Here is a 16,617-nt window from a genome sequence, read left to right as displayed (position 1 = left end):
CTCCATGTAAGACTTGTTTCAGTCGATTCAAATTTTCTATATTAGAAAATTCTCCTTCTTTCGAAGTATCACCAAAAGTTTTCTTAAAATTCGGCCAATGTTTAGGATTGCCGCCAAACCTCGGCAACTGCATTAGTGCTTGCCTTATTAGAATTATTTCAATGTGTGATGATTCCGGTTTAACACTAACAAGGTTTGAAATAACCTTTGATAGATCCTCTGTTTGTTCCCTCGAGTGCTGTTGCTGGCCTATTAGCAATCTTTCCAATAGCGAATCAAATTTTTGCCACCTTGTGAAAACATCTATCACATTATGAACATTCTACCGAAAGAAAGAAACACGATGTAAAGATCGTCATCGGGGACTTTAATGCTCAGGTCGAACGGGAGAAGGTGTATAAACCAGTGATAGACAACTTCAGCGTCCACCAGTTGTCGACGACCAGCGCCTTGCCAATTTCGCCTCCTCCAAGCGCATGATTATCCGCAGCACCTACTCTAGCACAAACCTCGCTTCAGCTACATCTGGAGATCACCGCAGAACACATATTCCCAGATTGACCACGTTATGATCGGCGGACGACACTTCTCGGACATCATCGACGTCAAAACCCTCAGGGGTGCAAATGTCGACCCGGACCACTTCCTACTCATGGTTAAGCTTCGCCAAAAACTGTCCGTGGCTAACAGGTTACGGTCACAGCCTACCCCGCGGCTAAACACGGACCGGCTGAAACTAGCTGATGTGGCAGGGGACTACGCGGCAGCCCTCGGGGAAGCTCTGCCGGACGACGACGCAGTCGCCACGATGTTCCCCACAGCCCACTGGCATATACTGGAGCGTTCCACCAGCGAAGCAGCGGAACGACATGTCGGCTACGAGACGCGCAGCCAGAGAAAGGAGTGGTCAGTCTGGAGGCAGATTAAAAACAATAAGACATTGCACTGAGGTTTGAAATTTCTACGATGTAAAATATCAGTTCGTCGTTCTCAGCTATGTATGTTGTGATAAATGACTGCAATTCTTCTATGATGTCGTGATGTTCTGTTCTTGATTTTGGAGCATCAGATCGACTTTATAAGTGTGAAACCGTTGAATTGAAAACAGGTTGCACTGAGGTTTGAAATTTCTACGATGCAAAATATCAGTTCGTCGTTCTCTGCTATGTATGTTGTGATAAATGACTGCAATTCTTCTATGATGTCGTGATGTTCTGTTCTTGATTTTGGAGCATCGGATCGATTTTATAAGTGTGAAACCGTTGAATTGAAAACAGGTTTTTGTCTATAATATTGATCTCGGTTACACAGTAAAGTTGATTTGTCGGTGGTACGTACTGAAGGAACAGTATTCGAAATGACCAAGTTCATAGAATCTGTGAAACGATACAAGTATTTGTACACAGTTGGGGAAGACATTGGTGATGAAGAAATGCTAAACTGTTGGAAAAAGGCGTCCAATGAAACCAGAAATAGTGTGGCTGACTACCAGCAAACTTTTTTGAAGCGACTCGAAGCATACGCAAGGTTTTTAGAAAATATCCTCGCGAAGATATAGAAGAAATCCTAGCGATATGGATCGAGCTAAGATGCAAGAAATGGAATTTGTGCGGAATAATCTACCAGAGCTATTGGAGCGTATGCGGCGCATATGTGGCGGATATGTTTTGGGCACTGAAAACACTCTTCCGATCACTGCAAATAGTGACGAAGCTATCAGCGAGGCGACCAAGCGGGAAATTTTAGAAGCGATAACAAATCAGGACGTTCCGCAAACGCCAGTACCTCCAGTACCGCCGAAACGGCTCCGTAGAAACGCTGTGGATGACAAGGAGTACGCATATACAATACGTGCTGTTGATGAAAGCTGTCAAACGCCGCAGGACTCATGTTTGCTAAGTAAAGCAAACAACTTTAATCTGCGAACAGAGCGGTGCAATGCCGATGGAGGTTTGGATAATTTGCAGCCCAATTTAAAAATGTTTGGTATGTTTGTATTGTCCTGGCATCCTACGGGACGTTAAACAGCTAGGGTGCGTCGGCCCACCGACGAGACAAGTGGCGGGAGAAGAGGCCTTGCAAGCCACCCCCTGTACTACCGCAAGGAACAGTCACCAGTGTAATATACCGATTGGACCAAACGACGACCGACCTTTGCTACGGAAACGGACTAACTGTTGGAAACTCGGGACATGGAACTGCCGATCCCTCACGTTCGCTGGGAGTACCCGAATACTCGCGGACGAGGTGAGGGCCCGTGGCTTCGAAATAGTAGCACTTCAAGAGGTGCGCTGGAAGGGAGTGATGGAGCGTCCGTATCGCAGCGATTGTATGATCTACCAGAGTGGTGGAGATATGCACGAGCTCGGTACGGCGTTCCTCGTCTTAGGTGAGATGCGCAAGAGGGTGTTCGGGTGGTGGCCGATCAGCCAAACAGAATGTGCAGGTTGAGGATACGTGGCCGTTTCTTCAACCTTAGTATCATATACGTGCACAGTCCGCAACCTTGGGAGCACCGATGACGACAAGGACGATTTCTACGGGCAGCTGGAGAGGGAGTATGATCGCTGCCCTAAACACGATGTAAAGATCGTCATCGGGGACTTTAATGCTCAGGTCGGACGAGAGTGGTGGATTTTGGAGCATCAGATCGATTTTATAAGTGTGAAACCGTTGAATTGAAAACAGGTTTTTGTCTGTAATATTGATCTCGGTTACACAGTAAAGTTGATTTGTCGGTGGTACGTACTGAAGGAATAGTATTCTAAATGACCAAGTTCATAGAATCTGTGAAACGATACAAGTATTTGTACACAGTTGGGGAAGACATTGGTGATGAAGAAATGCTAAACTGTTGGTAAAAGGCGTCCAATGAAACCAGAAAGAGTGTGGCTGACTACCAGCAAACTTTTTTGAAGCGAATCGAAGCATACGCAAGGTTTTTAGAAAATAACAATCCTAGCGATATGGATCGAGCTAAGATGCAAGAAATGGAATTTGTGCGGAATAATCTACCAGAACTGTTGGAGCGTATGCGGCGCATATGTGGCGGATATGTTTTGGGCACTGAAAACACTCTTCCGATCACTGCAAATAGTGACGAAGCTATCAGCGAGGCGACCAAGCGGGAAATTTTAGAAACGATAACAAATCAGGACGTTCCGCAAACGCCAGTACCTCCAGTACCGCCGAAACGGCTCCGTAGAAACGCTGTGGATGACAAGGAGTACTGTAGCATATCTGCTAACATCTGTTAAACATTAAACGTTGCATACCCATTAGGCGAACACAAGAACATAACCTATCGCACAGCTCAAAATGTGACACCAAGGTCACACAAGACCATAACCTACCGCACAGCTCAACCTTCAAAACATTTGGCATAACAGACCATAAACAAGCGTTAAGTTACAAGACCCGAACAACCAGGAAACCTTACACTAGGGAAAACGCGCGCATAGGCAAAACACGTAAGAGTTGCGCAGAGGCACAACATGGAAAGTTTGCGCACATGCATGCCATTAAACCGTACTCAAAATTGTTTATGATGCGTCAGTAAAACAACGCATGCCCAAACGTCGCAAGCGCAACCCAATAGAAATCTTCCGCTTCTAGCGTGAGAAAGTAGAACAAGTGAAATTAGGTTCCGCCCAAAGCAGCCACAAAGGCGTCAAACCCATAACACGTCTCATCCAGAAATAATGATATAAAATAAAGCCAAAATCCGTAGGCAGCACGCAGACTTAATCTGGACTGTCATGAGTAAAGTCATACTCGTGTCGTCTTTCATTTCCGATCATTGAGAGTCCCCCGACCCACGGTAAGGCCTCAATGCATCTCTTACTGTTAAGTACGAAATCCGAAAACGCGAAGTCCGATAATATTAAAGTTCGCTGGGTGATGTTCTCGCGAGTGAAAGTGAACAGTTGACAAGCTGGTACTTTACACGGCCAGTACTGGTTTGTCAAAGTACGCATATACAATACGTGCTGTTGATGAAAGCTGTCAAACGCCGCAGGACTCATGTTTGCTAAGTAAAGCAAACAACTTTAATCTGCGAACAGAGCGGTGCAATGCCGATGCAGGTTTGGATAATTTGCAGCCCAATTTAAAAATGTTTGGTATGTTTGTATTGTCCTGGCATCCTACGGGACGTTAAACAGCTAGGGTGCGTCGGCCCACCGACGAGACAAGTGGCGGGAGAAGAGGCCTTGCAAGCCACCCCCTGTACTACCGCAAGGAACAGTCACCAGTGTAATATACCGATTGGACCAAACGACGACCGACCTTTGCTACGGAAACGGACTAACTGTTGGAAACTCGGGACATGGAACTGCCGATCCCTCACGTTCGCTGGGAGTACCCGAATACTCGCGGACGAGGTGAGGGCCCGTGGCTTCGAAATAGTAGCACTTCAAGAGGTGCGCTGGAAGGGAGTGATGGAGCGTCCGTATCGCAGCGATTGTATGATCTACCAGAGTGGTGGAGATAAGCACGAGCTCGGTACGGCGTTCCTCGTCTTAGGTGAGATGCGCAAGAGGGTGTTCGAGAGGTAGCCGATCAGCCGAACAGAATGTGCAGGTTGAGGATACGTGGCCGTTTCTTCAACCTTAGTATCATATACGTGCACAGTCCGCAACCTTGGGAGCACCGATGACGACAAGGACGATTTCTACGGGCAGCTGGAGAGGGAGTATGATCGCTGCCCCAAACACGATGTAAAGATCGTCATCGGGGACTTTAATGCTCAGGTCGGACGAGAGTGGTGGATTTTGGAGCATCAGATCGATTTTATAAGTGTGAAACCGTTGAATTGAAAACAGGTTTTTGTCTGTAATATTGATCTCGGTTACACAGTAAAGTTGATTTGTCGGTGGTACGTACTGAAGGAATAGTATTCTAAATGACCAAGTTCATAGAATCTGTGAAACGATACAAGTATTTGTACACAGTTGGGGAAGACATTGGTGATGAAGAAATGCTAAACTGTTGGAAAAAGGCGTCCAATGAAACCAGAAAGAGTGTGGCTGACTACCAGCAAACTTTTTTGAAGCGACTCGAAGCATACGCAAGGTTTTTAGAAAATAACAATCCTAGCGATATGGATCGAGCTAAGATGCAAGAAATGGAATTTGTGCGGAATAATCTACCAGAACTGTTGGACCGTATGCGGCGCATATGTGGCGGATATGTTTTGGGCACTGAAAACACTCTTCCGATCACTGCAAATAGTGACGAAGCTATCAGCGAGGCGACCAAGCGGGAAATTTTAGAAACGGTAACAAATCAGGACGTTCCGCAAACGCCAGTACCTCCAGTACCGCCGAAACGGCTCCGTAGAAACGCTGTGGATGACAAGGAGTACTGTAGCATATCTGCTAACATCTGTTAAACATTAAACGTTGCATACCCATTAGGCGAACACAAGAACATAACCTATCGCACAGCTCAAAATGTGACACCAAGGTCACACAAGACCATAACCTACCGCACAGCTCAACCTTCAAAACATTTGGCATAACAGACCATAAACAAGCGTTAAGTTACAAGACCCGAACAACCAGGAAACCTTACACTAGGAGAAAACGCGCGCATAGGCAAAACACGTAAGAGTTGCGCAGAGGCACAACATGGAAAGTTTGCGCACATGCATGCCATTAAACCGTACTCAAAATTGTTTATGATGCGTCAGTAAAACAACGCATGCCCAAACGTCGCAAGCGCAACCCAATAGAAATCTTCCGCTTCTAGCGTGAGAAAGTAGAACAAGTGAAATTAGGTTCCGCCCAAAGCAGCCACAAAGGCGTCAAACCCATAACACGTCTCATCCAGAAATAATGATATAAAATAAAGCCAAAATCCGTAGGCAGCACGCAGACTTAATCTGGACTGTCATGAGTAAAGTCATACTCGTGTCGTCTTTCATTTCCGATCATTGAGAGTCCCCCGACCCACGGTAAGGCCTCAATGCATCTCTTACTGTTAAGTACGAAATCCGAAAACGCGAAGTCCGATAATATTAAAGTTCGCTGGGTGATGTTCTCGCGAGTGAAAGTGAACAGTTGACAAGCTGGTACTTTACACGGCCAGTACTGGTTTGTCAAAGTACGCATATACAATACGTGCTGTTGATGAAAGCTGTCAAACGCCGCAGGACTCATGTTTGCTAAGTAAAGCAAACAACTTTAATCTGCGAACAGAGCGGTGCAATGCCGATGGAGGTTTGGATAATTTGCAGCCCAATTTAAAAATGTTTGGTATGTTTGTATTGTCCTGGCATCCTACGGAACGTTAAACAGCTAGGGTGCGTCGGCCCACCGACGAGACAAGTGGCGGGAGAAGAGGCCTTGCAAGCCACCCCCTGTACTACCGCAAGGAACAGTCACCAGTGTAATATACCGATTGGACCAAACGACGACCGACCTTTGCTACGGAAACGGACTAACTGTTGGAAACTCGGGACATGGAACTGCCGATCCCTCACGTTCGCTGGGAGTACCCGAATACTCGCGGACGAGGTGAGGGCCCGTGGCTTCGAAATAGTAGCACTTCAAGAGGTGCGCTGGAAGGGAGTGATGGAGCGTCCGTATCGCAGCGATTGTATGATCTACCAGAGTGGTGGAGATAAGCACGAGCTCGGTACGGCGTTCCTCGTCTTAGGTGAGATGCGCAAGAGGGTGTTCGAGAGGTAGCCGATCAGCCGAACAGAATGTGCAGGTTGAGGATACGTGGCCGTTTCTTCAACCTTAGTATCATATACGTGCACAGTCCGCAACCTTGGGAGCACCGATGACGACAAGGACGATTTCTACGGGCAGCTGGAGAGGGAGTATGATCGCTGCCCTAAACACGATGTAAAGATCGTCATCGGGGACTTTAATGCTCAGGTCGGACGAGAGTGGTGGATTTTGGAGCATCAGATCGATTTTATAAGTGTGAAACCGTTGAATTGAAAACAGGTTTTTGTCTGTAATATTGATCTCGGTTACACAGTAAAGTTGATTTGTCGGTGGTACGTACTGAAGGAATAGTATTCTAAATGACCAAGTTCATAGAATCTGTGAAACGATACAAGTATTTGTACACAGTTGGGGAAGACATTGGTGATGAAGAAATGCTAAACTGTTGGTAAAAGGCGTCCAATGAAACCAGAAAGAGTGTGGCTGACTACCAGCAAACTTTTTTGAAGCGACTCGAAGCATACGCAAGGTTTTTAGAAAATAACAATCCTAGCGATATGGATCGAGCTAAGATGCAAGAAATGGAATTTGTGCGGAATAATCTACCAGAACTGTTGGAGCGTATGCGGCGCATATGTGGCGGATATGTTTTGGGCACTGAAAACACTCTTCCGATCACTGCAAATAGTGACGAAGCTATCAGCGAGGCGACCAAGCGGGAAATTTTAGAAACGATAACAAATCAGGACGTTCCGCAAACGCCAGTACCTCCAGTACCGCCGAAACGGCTCCGTAGAAACGCTGTGGATGACAAGGAGTACTGTAGCATATCTGCTAACATCTGTTAAACATTAAACGTTGCATACCCATTAGGCGAACACAAGAACATAACCTATCGCACAGCTCAAAATGTGACACCAAGGTCACACAAGACCATAACCTACCGCACAGCTCAACCTTCAAAACATTTGGCATAACAGACCATAAACAAGCGTTAAGTTACAAGACCCGAACAACCAGGAAACCTTACACTAGGAGAAAACGCGCGCATAGGCAAAACACGTAAGAGTTGCGCAGAGGCACAACATGGAAAGTTTGCGCACATGCATGCCATTAAACCGTACTCAAAATTGTTTATGATGCGTCAGTAAAACAACGCATGCCCAAACGTCGCAAGCGCAACCCAATAGAAATCTTCCGCTTCTAGCGTGAGAAAGTAGAACAAGTGAAATTAGGTTCCGCCCAAAGCAGCCACAAAGGCGTCAAACCCATAACACGTCTCATCCAGAAATAATGATATAAAATAAAGCCAAAATCCGTAGGCAGCACGCAGACTTAATCTGGACTGTCATGAGTAAAGTCATACTCGTGTCGTCTTTCATTTCCGATCATTGAGAGTCCCCCGACCCACGGTAAGGCCTCAATGCATCTCTTACTGTTAAGTACGAAATCCGAAAACGCGAAGTCCGATAATATTAAAGTTCGCTGGGTGATGTTCTCGCGAGTGAAAGTGAACAGTTGACAAGCTGGTACTTTACACGGCCAGTACTGGTTTGTCAAAGTACGCATATACAATACGTGCTGTTGATGAAAGCTGTCAAACGCCGCAGGACTCATGTTTGCTAAGTAAAGCAAACAACTTTAATCTGCGAACAGAGCGGTGCAATGCCGATGGAGGTTTGGATAATTTGCAGCCCAATTTAAAAATGTTTGGTATGTTTGTATTGTCCTGGCATCCTACGGGACGTTAAACAGCTAGGGTGCGTCGGCCCACCGACGAGACAAGTGGCGGGAGAAGAGGCCTTGCAAGCCACCCCCTGTACTACCGCAAGGAACAGTCACCAGTGTAATATACCGATTGGACCAAACGACGACCGACCTTCGCTACGGAAACGGACTAACTATTCGGGACATGGAAACTCGGGACATGGAACTGCCGATCCCTCACGTTCGCTGGGAGTACCCGAATACTCGCGGACGAGGTGAGGGCCCGTGGCTTCGAAATAGTAGCACTTCAAGAGGTGCGCTGGAAGGGAGTGATGGAGCGTCCGTACCGCAGCGATTGTATGATCTACCAGAGTGGTGGAGATAAGCACGAGCTCGGTACGGCGTTCCTCGTCTTAGGTGAGATGCGCAAGAGGGTGTTCGGGTGGTGGCCGATCAGCCTAACAGAATGTGCAGGTTGAGGATACGTGGCCGTTTCTTCAACCTTAGTATCATATACGTGCACAGTCCGCAACCTTGGGAGCACCGATGACGACAAGGACGATTTCTACGGGCAGCTGGAGAGGGAGTATGATCGCTGCCCCAAACACGATGTAAAGATCGTCATCGGGGACTTTAATGCTCAGGTCGGACGAGAGTGGTGGATTTTGGAGCATCAGATCGATTTTATAAGTGTGAAACCGTTGAATTGAAAACAGGTTTTTGTCTGTAATATTGATCTCGGTTACACAGTAAAGTTGATTTGTCGGTGGTACGTACTGAAGGAATAGTATTCTAAATGACCAAGTTCATAGAATCTGTGAAACGATACAAGTATTTGTACACAGTTGGGGAAGACATTGGTGATGAAGAAATGCTAAACTGTTGGTAAAAGGCGTCCAATGAAACCAGAAAGAGTGTGGCTGACTACCAGCAAACTTTTTTGAAGCGACTCGAAGCATACGCAAGGTTTTTAGAAAATAACAATCCTAGCGATATGGATCGAGCTAAGATGCAAGAAATGGAATTTGTGCGGAATAATCTACCAGAACTGTTGGACCGTATGCGGCGCATATGTGGCGGATATGTTTTGGGCACTGAAAACACTCTTCCGATCACTGCAAATAGTGACGAAGCTATCAGCGAGGCGACCAAGCGGGAAATTTTAGAAACGATAACAAATCAGGACGTTCCACAAACGCCAGTACCTCCAGTACCGCCGAAACGGCTCCGTAGAAACGCTGTGAATGACAAGGAGTACTGTAGCATATCTGCTAACATCTGTTAAACATTAAACGTTGCATACCCATTAGGCGAACACAAGAACATAACCTATCGCACAGCTCAAAATGTGACACCAAGGTCACACAAGACCATAACCTACCGCACAGCTCAACCTTCAAAACATTTGGCATAACAGACCATAAACAAGCGTTAAGTTACAAGACCCGAACAACCAGGAAACCTTACACTAGGAGAAAACGCGCGCATAGGCAAAACACGTAAGAGTTGCGCAGAGGCACAACATGGAAAGTTTGCGCACATGCATGCCATTAAACCGTACTCAAAATTGTTTATGATGCGTCAGTAAAACAACGCATGCCCAAACGTCGCAAGCGCAACCCAATAGAAATCTTCCGCTTCTAGCGTGAGAAAGTAGAACAAGTGAAATTAGGTTCCGCCCAAAGCAGCCACAAAGGCGTCAAACCCATAACACGTCTCATCCAGAAATAATGATATAAAATAAAGCCAAAATCCGTAGGCAGCACGCAGACTTAATCTGGACTGTCATGAGTAAAGTCATACTCGTGTCGTCTTTCATTTCCGATCATTGAGAGTCCCCCGACCCACGGTAAGGCCTCAATGCATCTCTTACTGTTAAGTACGAAATCCGAAAACGCGAAGTCCGATAATATTAAAGTTCGCTGGGTGATGTTCTCGCGAGTGAAAGTGAACAGTTGACAAGCTGGTACTTTACACGGCCAGTACTGGTTTGTCAAAGTACGCATATACAATACGTGCTGTTGATGAAAGCTGTCAAACGCCGCAGGACTCATGTTTGCTAAGTAAAGCAAACAACTTTAATCTGCGAACAGAGCGGTGCAATGCCGATGCAGGTTTGGATAATTTGCAGCCCAATTTAAAAATGTTTGGTATGTTTGTATTGTCCTGGCATCCTACGGGACGTTAAACAGCTAGGGTGCGTCGGCCCACCGACGAGACAAGTGGCGGGAGAAGAGGCCTTGCAAGCCACCCCCTGTACTACCGCAAGGAACAGTCACCAGTGTAATATACCGATTGGACCAAACGACGACCGACCTTCGCTACGGAAACGGACTAACTATTCGGGACATGGAAACTCGGGACATGGAACTGCCGATCCCTCACGTTCGCTGGGAGTACCCGAATACTCGCGGACGAGGTGAGGGCCCGTGGCTTCGAAATAGTAGCACTTCAAGAGGTGCGCTGGAAGGGAGTGATGGAGCGTCCGTACCGCAGCGATTGTATGATCTACCAGAGTGGTGGAGATAAGCACGAGCTCGGTACGGCGTTCCTCGTCTTAGGTGAGATGCGCAAGAGGGTGTTCGGGTGGTGGCCGATCAGCCTAACAGAATGTGCAGGTTGAGGATACGTGGCCGTTTCTTCAACCTTAGTATCATATACGTGCACAGTCCGCAACCTTGGGAGCACCGATGACGACAAGGACAATTTCTACGGGCAGCTGGAGAGGGAGTATGATCGCTGCCCCAAACACGATGTAAAGATCGTCATCGGGGACTTTAATGCTCAGGTCGGACGAGAGTGGTGGATTTTGGAGCATCAGATCGATTTTATAAGTGTGAAACCGTTGAATTGAAAACAGGTTTTTGTCTGTAATATTGATCTCGGTTACACAGTAAAGTTGATTTGTCGGTGGTAGGTACTGAAGGAACAGTATTCTAAATGACCAAGTTCATAGAATCTGTGAAACGATACAAGTATTTGTACACAGTTGGGGAAGACATTGGTGATGAAGAAATGCTAAACTGTTGGAAAAAGGCGTCCAATGAAACCAGAAATAGTGTGGCTGACTACCAGCAAACTTTTTTGAAGCGACTCGAAGCATACGCAAGGTTTTTAGAAAATAACAATCCTAGCGATGTGGATCGAGCTAAGATGCAAGAAATGGAACTTGTGCGGAATAATCTACCAGAACTGGTGGAGTGTATGCGGCGCATATGTGGCGGATATGTTTTGGGCACTGAAAACACTCTTCCTGTTACGAACGATTACGAAATCATGAGCGAGCATGTCGATACCGGGGCCAGTTTGTAACTATTAACATAGTTTACTGTAAATGGCATACGCGCACAAAGATCCTAAACAATCATAATTCAACGTTTAGCTTAAATCGAAGTGTAGCATAAATGCTAAACAGCTTACATTTGGTTACCGGAAAGATTTTGACCACCTCACATCAAACGATATATCATAGTACATTTTAAACCAACATAACAACAACCCGGTCTGTAACAGTGACCCACATATGGCAAACCCCTGAAAGAAATAACAAAATCAGCAATTGCACGGAACTAGTGACCAACGCAAATGAAAACATAAACAATATGAGGCGCTGAAGAATGCTCAGGTGATGTGTTGAGCAAAGTAAGCATTCTTACAAACCCGTGGGAACTCAACGCCAACTTTGAGCAATTATTGCACAATAAATAATCAGCAATTATATTTAGGTCATTTCCGTTCACATAGTTTAACAAATATAATAAAAACCACAATGTAAAATTGAGTATAAATAAAGATGCCGCAGCTCAGAACGGACAGAATCGTTTGGACCGTCTGAGCTAGATATTACTCAACCAAACCTTACGTCTACTCATTTCAAGAGCTTTGAGTGTCCCCCTACCCAAGGTAAGGCCTCAATGTCTCCAACAGTAGAGTTCTGACGAACCACCCTAACGATCGAAGTTCTTTCGTCCGATCGTACGATGCCAGCGTAACTGATCAAGACACCGGAAAGTGTGGCGCGTGTATACAACCCGTTACTCGTTGGTAAGAACTGTGCAGGTAAGCACGTTTACAGTGACGCGAGTGTATCTCAATACCCGCTGGTAAGAAATGTGCGGAAGAACGTTTACAGAAGCCACAACAAATGTTTGTACACCACTGACGATAAATACACATAAACAAACCGTTAACATCCAGCACCCAAAGCGAGGGCATAAGGCATGTAAACGCAAGTAAGGAATAAACAATACGTAACCTTCCAAGAGGCCTAAAATGCGACAAAGATGCAATGCACGGAATAAACAGAACGGACGGGTGGAAAAATTGTTCTATCTCACTTCGATCTTTTATCTCATTTCCAACCACAAATCTTAAGACACTCTGTTAGTATATAAGCAGGAAAAATTGTTAATAAACTTCACTTGTACTTCAAACCTTAACCTGATATCTTCAAGTCATTGGGTTGGCAATCGAGTTGAACGGAGGTCCACATTTAGATACTTGTTCTGAATTTATTCAGAAGAAAAGGCTACTTGTCCGACCCGAACAATTTCGAGCGCCTTCACTTCCGTAGACATTCCAGTGAAAGCAAAGGTCCACCGTTAGAAACACGCCCTGGAAAACCAGGGAAATGCCTAACGTCCGATCCGAGTTGATCTGAAAGGTCAAACGAGACTTGGGGGAGAGTTTCAAGGTAGACCAATCTTCGCGTGGTCGATCCTACCAACGGCGGATCTCGTATCCAGTTTGTTCCCGCAGCAACAAATACAATAAACAACAACTATTGAATATGAATAATAAAACCAACTAAATATAAAATAAATAAATAAATAAACCTTCCTACGTTAGACCCACGCATATCTTCACAACTCCAACATATCGGTATTTTGAAACATAATAGCACAGAAATGAAAGAAGAGGTTGCACCCTTGGATAAGAGCTTCGCAGAACTTTGCGCGATTGAAATGGATGAAAGGAAGGAACCGCATATAAATTACAAACTTACAAAGGAACGAATAGCTACCCTTAAAAAACAATAGACGCTAATTATTTTCACATTCCTTCAGACCAAATTAAGTTTCCTGACCATAGTATGAAAATAAATCTCATTCATGACACACCAATACACTGTATACCACGACGTCTATAATACGCGAAATGGGTTAGGAAAATAGTCAAAGACCTGCTAGATAAAAATATAATTCGCCCTAGCAATTCTCCTTACGCTTCAGCACTCGTTCTAGTACGCAAAAAGAACGGAGAGATTAGGAAATGTGTGGACTATAGACCAATCAACAAAATAACAATTAGAGACAATTTTCCAATTCTTTTAATAGACTCATGTTTAGAATATTTAAGCAATAACATTTTTTTTAGTTTATTGGATTTGAAAAGTGGGTTCCATCAAGTGAAAATGCACGAACACTCTGTAAAGTATACATCATTCGTCACACCAGACGGGCAATATGAATACCTAAACATGCCGTTTGGTCTTAAAAATGCCCCATCGGAATTCCAAAGATTCATTAACTCAATTCTTAGAGAATTCATAGATTCTGAAAAATTAGTTGTTTATTTAGAAGATATCATTATTGCTTCAGTAGATTTTAATACCCATATTCAAGTATTAAGCGAAGTTCTTCGCAAAGTTCGTCAAAGTGGCTTGGAATTGCGTCTTGATAAATGCCATATCGCTCAAAACGAACTAGATTATTTAGGTTACAAGGCAAATTCACATGGCATACGTCCTAGTGATAAACATATTTTGGCGATCAAAAATTACCCTGTACCTAAAGATACTAAACAAGTTCAGAGATGCATCGGACTTTTCTCGTACTTCCGCCGTTTTGTACCTTCATTTTCCATTCTTGCTAAACCACTTACAAATTTACTTCGATCAGATAAGTCGTTCATTTTTGACTCAGAATGTACAATCCCTTTTGAAACCCTTCGGCAAAAACTAATTGAGTCTTCAGTTCTTTCTATTTTTGACCCAACTCGTGAAACAGAATTGCACTGTGATGCGAGCACAATCGGCTTTGGATCCGTATTATTGCAAAAGCAAGAAGACAACAAATTTCATCCCATTGCCTATTTTTCAAAAGCCACATCTAAAGATGAGTCCAAACTACATAGTTATGAACTAGAAACATTATCTGTCATATATGCTCTCAAACGATTCCACAGTTATGTTCATGGTATTCCAATAAAAATAATCACTGATTGCAATTCTCTCGTAGAAACTTTGAAAAACCGTAATGCTTCCGCAAAAATAGCACGTTGGTCTCTTTTCGTTGAAAATTATAATTACACTATGCAACATCGTCCGGGAACTGCAATGAGCCATGTGGATGCTCTAAGTCGTTCATTTTCTGTGAATATAGTAAAAGAAATAGATATTGATAGCCAATTACAAATAACGCAATAACCCGGGACCCAGACATAGAAGCACTAAAAAACGAATTGGAGACTAGACCTGTGAAAGGCTATGTTTTTCAAGATGGCTTAGTTTACCGACAGTCACCTTCAAATAAACTGCAGCTTTATGTGCCTAGAGAAATGATAGATAATGTAATTCGATATACCCATGAGAAAATAGGACACTTAGGAACTGGGAAGTGTTGTGATCAAATGAAAAATTTCATTAAAAATAGCCTTAAATGTATCATTTATACTTCACCTGTAAGAAACAATAATCTCCATAGTATCATCAAAATAGCAACTCCATTTGATACAATACAAAAATATGTATTAGTAGTAATTGATGCATTCACTAAATTTGAAAAATTATACCCAACAGTTTCCACAAATGCACAAGAAGTTTTGCAATGCACTTTCACAATATATGGCTTATTATAGTCGACCTAGTCGTGTTATTAGTGATCGAGCCACGTGTTTCACATCTGCACTATTTGAAAAGTTTTTAAATGAACGAGGAATTTGTCATGTTCTAAATGCTACTAGTTCACCACAAGCAAATGGACAGGTAAAGCGAATTAATAGGGTTTTACGACCAATTTTAAGTAAACTTTCCAACTCTATAGACCACGGAAATTGGAGTTTTCAATTAACCAAAACAGAGTATGCCCTGAATAATACAGTTCATGCGTCAACTAAATTTACACCTTCAGTTATGCTTTTCGGAGTCGAACAACGTGGTCCTTTAGTCGATGAACTGACTGAATTTTTGGAAATGAAAAATGATACACATTCTAGAAACTTTGAAACCATACGTCGCCAAGCTTCTGAAAACATCGTTAAATCTCTGTTGTGGACAGAACGTCGCTCGACATGCCGTCTGGGTTGTCGCTTCAATTGACAACCGTCAGACGTTAGGCTGTCATCGGTCCACGTGCGACGTCAGGGCGCGGCCATATTCACGATCGCGTGTGCGGATGAGCACGCACGGCGACAAGCAGGCAAGCGATCAGCAGGGTACGTTCGGTTAGGCTAGGCTCAGGTTTTATGTTAGTTCTTATTTTAATTAAAAGTGTAAGTAACAAATGTTTTGCGACTTTTGCTAAATTTGTGTTCAACGGACGAAAGAACATAAAAGTGGCGACGAGGATTATTTAAAGTTTCTCATCATTGAGTCGAACCGGGCCTATATATATATTTAAAAAAAAAAATCGTCTCATCATCGAGTGCAGGAACATTTTTGCGAGGCCATAATCGTAAGCTCCTCATCATTGGGTTGAGCCAAAAGTTCGTGTGTAGTTTTTATTTGTTCAGTGTTGTGAAGACGTCACATATAAAAAAAATGAACTTAAGTACAAATGAAGAAAGACGCGCTAGTGGAGTTTTTAGTGTCCATCCATCGACCGCAACGCACCAGCTACAAAATGGTTCCGGGGACCCGCCATTGCAACATCCTCCATCACTAACGCCGCAATTGCCGCCGCCGGAAAATATATCGATGGTACAAATTTTCCAACTGATGCAGCAGCAAATGACCCAGCAGCAGAATATTTTGGCGCAATTGATGCAACAGCAAGGGTCAAGCCAAAATCCTTTTTCATCGCCAGAACAAATTCTGGATTCGCTCTGCAGTCATGTGAAGGAATTCAAGTATGATGCTGAAGCTGGAACCACATTTGCCGCTTGGTATAGGCGTTACGAAGATCTCTTCGAGAGAGATGCAGCCCGCTTAAGTGACGAAGCAAAAGCCCGTTTTCTTATGCCCAATCTAGGAACCCTCGAGCACGACCGGTATGCAAATTTTATTTTACCT

This window comes from Anopheles marshallii, chromosome X, assembly GCF_943734725.1.
Source record: "Anopheles marshallii chromosome X, idAnoMarsDA_429_01, whole genome shotgun sequence".
Classification (NCBI taxonomy): Eukaryota; Metazoa; Arthropoda; class Insecta; order Diptera; family Culicidae; genus Anopheles; species Anopheles marshallii.
The sequence above is the reverse complement of the archived record's forward strand: the minus strand, read 5'-3'. Positions refer to the sequence as shown.